The sequence below is a fragment of the Ipomoea nil genome, unplaced genomic scaffold (genome assembly GCF_001879475.1).
Source record: "Ipomoea nil cultivar Tokyo-kokei standard unplaced genomic scaffold, Asagao_1.1 scaffold2939, whole genome shotgun sequence".
In the NCBI taxonomy this organism is placed as follows: Eukaryota; Viridiplantae; Streptophyta; class Magnoliopsida; order Solanales; family Convolvulaceae; genus Ipomoea; species Ipomoea nil.
The window spans coordinates 583,998-592,877 of NW_017619367.1; positions in this window are offsets into that span (position 1 = coordinate 583,998).

Consider the following 8,880-nt stretch of genomic DNA (forward strand, 5'->3'; position numbering starts at 1 on the left):
TAATGTGTCTTGTGGAATAATGCCAATTAATCCAAAAGTATAGCTTCTAGAACAGTTAAACTCAATGGAATCTCCACTCCGTAGGAAGGTAAAAGTAATACAACGGAGTAATGAGAGTATCATTTGTCAAAAGAAATTTTCATTTTTTTTAAAAAAAAAAAATTAGATGATATTAGTTTCGCCTGACTAATCGTAAATTTATAGAACTCCATCCCTAAAAGGTAAATTATTATGTGGAATATAGTCCACACAGTGCTATGTGGACCATAAAAAAATATTTTTAATATTTTAAAGTAGATTATTTGTATACATAATGTACATTATGCAAAATAATGTACTTTTATTACCCAGATAATATACTTTCCCTGAATAAAATGTACATTTCTAATATACTAAAAGTACATTATTTGATAGTATATAAAATAGAGTTCTACTACATGTACTCCCAAATCTTACTCCCTCAAATTTACTCTCTGATATGTTATTTTTTCATGTGGGCTCCTGTAAAAGTGTCTACATCAATATTTTATGTGTGAGAGTAAAAGTTGGGAGTAGAGAATGGGAGTACATGTAGTATTTTCCTATAAAATAATACTTTCTGATAGGGATAGACCCCCGAACCCGTGACCATATACCTAGTATCGGTCGGTAGAGTCTTCCCGACCGCTTGACTTGCGAACCCACCCTGACCAGACACTCAGGCGACTTCCTGACCCTTTTTGGGACCGCCAGAGCCGATCGGTAACCCGACCGAGCCGATCGTGCCAGGGTACACCCTATCGCAGTTTGACCGCGAGCCTGTGCCAACCGTCCTTCGTTACCCGCTCGGGGACCGCACGCTATGTGTCTGGCCTCGTATCCCTTGGTCCGCTAGGAATGCACTGCTGCGTGGCGGGATGTTACATGACCTCGGAGGTGACCGGTGCATGCTCACCACGTGGCAGCCATGCCGAGCTGCCGGGGCCTGTTCCCCACCCCCCCCCCCCTTCCTATAAATAGGACATTTATTGCAACTGGAGAGGACTTTTGGCATTTAATTGAACCGGAGCCTCCCGACCCACTGTTGGGAATCCCAAGCTTCAGTACTCTACGTATACCCGTATTTACAATATCATTTTGGCGCCGTCTATGGGGACCGGTACGAGAAGCCGCTTAGTGCGATAATTACCGATCCCTTACGCTATGTATCCGTTCATGAATTTCCACAACGACGCGGAAGCCGAGGAAAGCTCCTCCGACCACCACTCGTAGCTCAATTCCCGGATGGATCTCAATAGCACTCCGGGGAGGGGCCCAACCACCGACCCAGTTAACGACATCCAACAAGGGCCGACCTTCCCCGCAATGGTCAGGCAGATGATGTTCCAATACCCAGCATACCCGCCCGGGATGTTTGATCCCGCTTACCAATTTTGGCAGAGCCCCCAAAGGTTCTACACCCCGCAGTACCCTTACCAACCCGTTCCGGGAGTGTACCCGTTGTATGCACAGATGCCCGTGCCCAATGCACCCGAGCTCCGCCGAGCCTAGTCCGAACGTCGCCCGGTCCGGTCGAGATTAGGCCTTGAGGGTGCCTCTAAGGGAAGAGACGAAGTGGTCCCCGAAAAGACCAGTGCCTTCGTTCGTTTGGGTTCCCGCGGTGAAGCTCGGGAATCCGTGAACGCACCGGCGGCCAGTCATCAGGAGGGGTCGGTCGAGGTCAGTACCTCCTGATCTAGGAGACATGCGAAGCGGGCCACCGCACGCCCGTGATGACCTGCAGATAGAGGCTAGGAGACTCCTGCAACAGGTCCGTCAGGAGTTCAACAGATGGAAGCAAGAGCACGGATCACGATCGAACGAGGCCGATGCGCCCTTGCTACGAACTCCCTTCACGACCGACATCATGAACCAGCCATACCCTTATGACCTGCGGATCCCCGGAAGCAAGGATTATGATGGAAAAGCTGACCCAGAGGCCCATGTCAACTCCTATTATTGCAACATGTCAATGATGAGCGTAACCGACGCAGTAATGTGCCGGGCATTCTATTCCACTCTCACCGGGCGAGCTACAAATTAGTTCAAATCGCTAGAGCCCGGATCGATACCGTGCTTCGCTGAGCTGGGGAAGAAGTTAGTGCAAAAATTTGCGACCTCAAAGGCAGTGAGGAAGCATTTTACGTACCTCGAAAAGGCGAAGCAGTTGGAAGGCGAGTCCTTGACCGACGTCCTAGTCAAGTGGAAAAGTGCGATCGGCGAAGTTGAGCTGATGGCTGATCGGACTGCGGTGAACGTCCTTCACTCATCTATCCAAGCAGGAGCGTTGTACCAAGAGTTCATCCTGCACCCCCCGAAGAGTTATGATGAGCCCATACGACGAGTCACTGACTATGCCAAAGCCGGTCGAGGTCCGGGTGGGGCACTGGATTTCACGCTGCTGAACCGATCGGTGGTAGACGTCCCTCGGTACGCCCAGTTTTGTGATATGATCCAGCTCCCCGAACCGTTTAGTGACGGTCGGGATAAGTCGAAGTTTTGCGCCTACCATCGCTGCAAGGGCCATGAGACGTAGGAATGCACATACCTGAAACAGTTGATCGAGGATTTACTTTAATCGGGTAAATTAACACAATTCACTGACAAGAAGGAGGAAGGAAAGAAGTCCTCGTGGAAGAAGATCTTCAAAAGGTCGGACCACGGTAAGAAAGACAATGACCCCTCTCGCCCGCCATCCACTAAGTAGGTGATCCATGTCATCTTTGGCGGTCCTGAGGATTGTCGTGGGCCCAGAGAGCATCTCCCAATCGGTCTAATCAGATCAGAGACCGGAGAAAAAAGGCAGAAACTCGAGCCAATCACATTCACTACCAACGACGTCCCAAAGGGAATGGACAATAGCGCGGAGGCGCTCATGGTCACGATCGACACCATAGGAATGGACGTGCAGCGAGTTATGATTGACACTGGAAGCAGCGTAAACGTCCTCTACATAGATGTGTTCCAGAAGCTCAAGCTCGACCCGATCGAGCTCACCCCGATTAGTACCCCCCTGTCCGATTTTACCGGTGACACAATCCACCCGGAAGGAAAGATAAGCTTGCCGGTGGAGATCGGCACGTTCCCACGTGTAGTGAAGACCATGATGGAGTTTGTGGTAGTCAGTTTGTGCTGTGTACACAATGCAATCCTAGGACGGCCGACCATCATTTCGACTGGGGGGATAATTTCCATATCGCACCTGTGCATGAAGTTCCCGACACCAAAAGGGGTCAGCGTTATCCGAGGAGATGTCCGATCTTCCAGGAGCTGCTACCTCAAAGCTGTGAATCGAAAGGAGGCCAAGAGCTCTCGAGTAAATTCGATCTCCAAGAGGAGCGACGAGGGGAAAGAGGGAGCAGTTCAAACCCGTGGATGAAATAGAGGAGGTCCCACTACACAAGTGCCGACCAGAGAGGACAGTTCGAATTGGTCGGGGATTGACTCTTGAACTCAAGGCCGCCGTACTATCGGTCCTAAGGGAGTTTTCAAACGTCTTCACCTGGGGCCCAGAAGATATGCCGGGCGTGGACCGGTCTGTGATATATCACCATTTGGCTGTCAACCCAACAGCCCGGCCGATAAAGCAAAGGACAAAGCACCTCTCCACTGACCGACGAGACTTTGTGAAAAACGAAGTTAAAACCCTCGTCGAGATCGGTCACATTCGATCGGTGGCGTACCCAGACTGGGTCGCAAACGTTGTTCTTGTGCCTAAGCCTCCCACCTGACGGATGTGCATCGACTACACTGACCTGAATTGTGCCTACCCGTTGGATCCATACCCCTTGCCGAGCATGCATCCAATGGTTGACGATACAGTCGAGGCTGATCTCATGAGTTTTATGGATGCCTTTAAAGGCTACCACCAAATAATGATGGCTGAGGAGGACGAGAACAAGACGTCCTTCGTTACGCTGGATGACCTATACTGTTACCGGGTAATGCCGTTCAGGCTAAGGAACGCCGGCGCGACGTACCAGCAGATGATCAACGCCCTGTTTGAGGGACTGTTAGGTCGTACAATGGAGGCGTATGTCGACGACATGCTCGTGAAGAGCGTCGATCGGTCTCAGCATGACCAAGATCTCTGAGCTTGCTTCGAGATTATGCGCACGTACCGCCTATGCCTAAACCCGACCAAGTGCACGTTCGCAGTACAAACCGGAAAGTTCTTAGGATTTATGATGACAAAGCGTGGAATCGAGCCCAACCCGACCAAGGTGAAAGCTATTTTGGAAATGCAACCGGACATCTACAATCCGCGAGGTCCAGCAGCTAACGGAGAGGTTGGCCGCTCTCAGTCGTTTTTTGTCCAAGCTAGCAGAGAAAGCACTCCCCTTCTTCAAGACACTAAGAAAAGTAAATGGTTTCGCATGGGACGAGGAATGCAAGACAACCTTCGCTAAGCTAAAGGAGTACTTGATGTCACCGATCGTCCTCTCCAAACCCGAGCTGGGTGAAGATCTAGACGTTTACCACGCTGTGTCGGACCGGGCCGTTAGCGCAGTGTTGTGTCGCACGGATTCGGAGGGAGTTCAGTGACCTGTATAGTATGTAAGCCATGCTCTTCAAGGCCCAAGCTCCGTTATTCCACGACCTTGGTTGCCGTATGCAGGAGGCTCTCGCTGTAACACCCCCCGAAAACAGGATAATTAAAACCTTAAAACATGCAGATAACACAACTAAACAACAAACACAGCGGAAGACTAAAAGATAACTGGATAAATATAAATCCAAGTCATGGGGTGTTATGCCACGTTCACCAACAAGGATGAACGCTACGGCAATATCTGCATTGTTTACAACTATCCAAAAGTCTCCAAAGTCTATAACTAGAGCGGCACACAGGCCATAAAACCAACGGGAGAAGCTATGCTACAGGCACTAGACTGCTCACACGCCTAGACATCACCTGAAAGAACACAATAAAACATGGGACGACGCCCGGTCAGCGAATAAAGCTGGCAACCCACCAATACATGTGAAATAACATACATAAGTAAGATATAAGTTGTAAAGTCATTTTCGAAACGGAATACATATATATAAGTACAAAACCAAGAGCAATAGTCAACAAAAGACTCAACACTCTCAACAACAACGCGGGAACACATCCCAAGACCACAAGGAACAACATGACTCACAAAAAGAGTCAAGGCATGATCTATCATCACTCAATATATCAAAACCCGACAAGCACAACGCAAAGGAATAAGACTCACCCAACGGCAACACATGCCTTTGTGACTACACATGTCACAAGAGAAGTACTCACCACAATGGCTACACAAGCCCTCGTGACATCACCCATCACGAGTTGATATGCCTTCCTTATGCCCGGTTCCAACCTTATGGCTACCCCCAACCTTGTATCTTCTTTCCAACCATTACCTCCAGGACCCCTGTACTTCTTAGTCCAACCTTTTCCCTCCTGGGACCGTCGTCCCCCACCAACGACCACCAACGAGACCACCAATTTCATAGTACACGAGGGTACCGATCACACACGGCAACATATGCCCTGAATAACACATGTTATCCCAGAAATAAACACGTGAACCTTACACAAAGGCCACAACTCCATAATCACGTCACGGCCACCACGAGGACCGGTGCAATACCTTGGTGACTAGTGTCCCATACCACTAATCGTGCAATCCAGGTAAAGCCACACACACATCACACCTCAACAGGAATCAATCAACGGATCACAACGAAGATATGAAACCATACTCAATCAAGAAATGGGTCACAGCCCAACAACAACAACAATGAATAACACAAGTTATCATCAACCAATCGGAAGGTATAAACAACACACACGCTAGCATTTAAACACCGAACTAGCATGCTTATCAAACGGGAAAACCAAACGTAGATCCGAAGAACACACAAGACTCATCACGGTTCAACGAAACACAATGTTGAACACTTAGTACGATTCAAGACACCAAAACCTACATGGAATCCCACCATATAGTTCTAAACATACGAAACATCAAGAAGACACTCAAATAGTTCCACAAAAGAACATCGGAAAGTCAAAAGACCAAATACCGAGTCAAAAGAATCACGGGGAACAAATCCCCCAACATTCACACTTGTGTACCCGCGGGTGGACCCACGGGTGGTGCCCCGCCCGTGGTTCCGCCCGCGGGAACACATTCCCACAAGGCTTGTACCAGTGGGTGGGGCGACGGGTGGTGCCCCGCCCGCCGTTCCGCCCGCGGGTACACGTCCTGTACCACAAAACCAACTTCGCGGATTTTTCATCTCCAACTCAAATTCAAGTCCAAAACATGCCAAATCTCACCAAATACAACAAAATGACTTGAATCAAAGGAAATGCCAAGCAATGGCACAAATGAACCCTAAACACAAGCTCTAGATATGCATTTTCACAAGATCATGCATCAACACTCACATTTCATAGCAAAACACATGTAGAATCCAAGAAATCACATATAGGTAAGCAAAATAGGTTTTTTAGAGCATGGGTTACCTCTTGTAGACTAAAGACTTCACTTTACACCTCAACAAGCTCCTCACAAGGCTCACCTTCCAAACCCACTTCAAGAACATACCAAAAGATCATAAAGATCCTATCTTTAAGAAAAGACACCTTAGATAAAACTAAAAACACAAGATGAACTTAGATCTTACCCTCCTAGATGACCAAATATAAGAAAGGTTGAATCTTGGAAGCAACTCTTGAAGTTTTGGCAAGGCTCCAACTTGGCTTGGAAGAAAAGTTACTCACCTTTTTAGAGAGAAGGTGGAGCTAGATTTTTAGAAAGGTGTAAGGAGAGAATAAAAGTGGTCATACTAGGTTAGGTTACATTACCAACAACAAGTGAAAGGTCAAGAATACCCTTGCTAACATAAGGAAGTGTAAGGAACAACGGAACTCCTTACAAAGCTCAATGTACAACTTTGACTTTGGGGTTGACTAGTCAATTACTAGTCCCCAACTATTAAATTTCAGGAATTTAAGGAATTAAATTACAAATTGAAATAGGATTAATTACTCAATTAATCCCTTAATTGAATTTGGATTTCGGGGTGTCACATCCCCTCCCCCTTCAAAGAAGCTTCGTCCCCGGAGCTTGGGTACGACGAATTGAAAGCAAACGGTGAAAAGAAACAATATTGTGACAAGAGGTTCAAGAATAAACTCTTTTGGTCAAAAACTCCAAAAGATTTCACAAGAATTCCAAAGCAAGAAAAAGGGCATATCAAATCAAGGATTGGCAAGAGTTAAACAAACGGATAGATTTAGCATCACGAACTCTAGTCCCAACACAAACATCAACTTCTAAACAACAACTAAGAACTTAAACAACCAACACAAAGCACCAACTACTACTAAGCTAACTAAACAACAAAGCAAAAAGCGAAGCAAACACAAAAGCAACAACAAACGGCAACGACGGCTAAGGAGACCCAACTACTCAGGAAAGGCGAACAAGATAGCCACAACTTCACTCTAGAAGGACTCGCTCTCCGACTTCTCGAACTCTTCATCGCTTTCTCTTCTACGGCTTGAACTGGCCTCCATCTGATCTAGCCTTTGGTGCACGGCGACAAACTGCGTCTTCATAAAAGCAAAGCAACTAAACCAACTATCCAAACTACAAGCTAACAACCACGACAAACAAGAGAGAACAACTAAGTACAGCCAAAAAGTGACAACAACAAAGTGGCAACAGCAAACGAAGGAATAAACGAGCTACCACAACAAAACAGTCGGCTTGCGAAACGGGTGACAAAGTTTAAGAGATGAGTTGCAAACGAGGTTTTAAGCAATAAAGGTGTTCGCCACTAACTAGATTTAGAGGAAACAAGGGTTCGAATTAAGGTAGTAAGAATGATAGGCTTAGTCACAACGAAGTTCAACACCAAAACCGTCGGTTAACAAAACAAGAGACAAGACTTAGAGATAGGTTGAGGGTTCACAAAGGTAAGACAAGAAAGAAAGATAAGGTGATGGATAAAAGATTTACCCGAAAGGAAAGCTAACTTCACACTGAGCCTAACTCCTGCTCAAAACTAGCCAACGATCTACTCAAAACGAGACGGCTCAGCTAAGGAACAAGCCACAAACAGAAACAGACACCACAAGAACCCTAAACTAGATGACTCAGGATCACAGAACCAGGGTTGCAACTTCAACTGATCTCTGCTGACTTCTTCAACCAAGGTAAACACACTACACAACTTGAGCTCGGCATCTACGTGAACTTGACCCGACACTTCCGACAAAGGCTTCAACTGATAGGTCCAAAACACGAGAAGGATGAACTTCTCCCTAACTCTTGGGCTAACTTGATGCAGCCTGTCAACTTAACACTTGCATTAGCACACCACTTCGAACTCTCCACCAAGCAACGCTTGAAACTTCAAAATTTCCGGTCCGGATGAAAAGGTTCGAAACAGGATCGGTAACAAAGGAGAAAGGTAACTCAGGGGAAAGAAAGCTCACAAGAAGGGATTCGGTTCAACGGAAAGGATTAGAGCGAAAGGTTTGGGTTCAGAAACTCAAGGACCACGTTACTTAGGAGTAGGATCAAAGTCATCAAAGTTGCAACTTAGGAAATAAGGTTGCCACCTTGCACAGAATCGTTAGAAGTGGGGAATACAAGAACGAGGTTCGATTCAAAGGGAAAGATCAAGGTGAGAGTTTAGGTTCAACAATTCGATGACCATGTTGATTAAGAAGAAGGGAATTGTAAACGAAGTTACAACTTAGGGAGTAAGGAATCAAAACGAGGTTTTAGGGAGTTGAAAGAATTTCCTCACGGGGGGTATCCGGTTTAAAACTCAAGAATAACGTTGTTTATGAAGGGAATCAAGATTTTC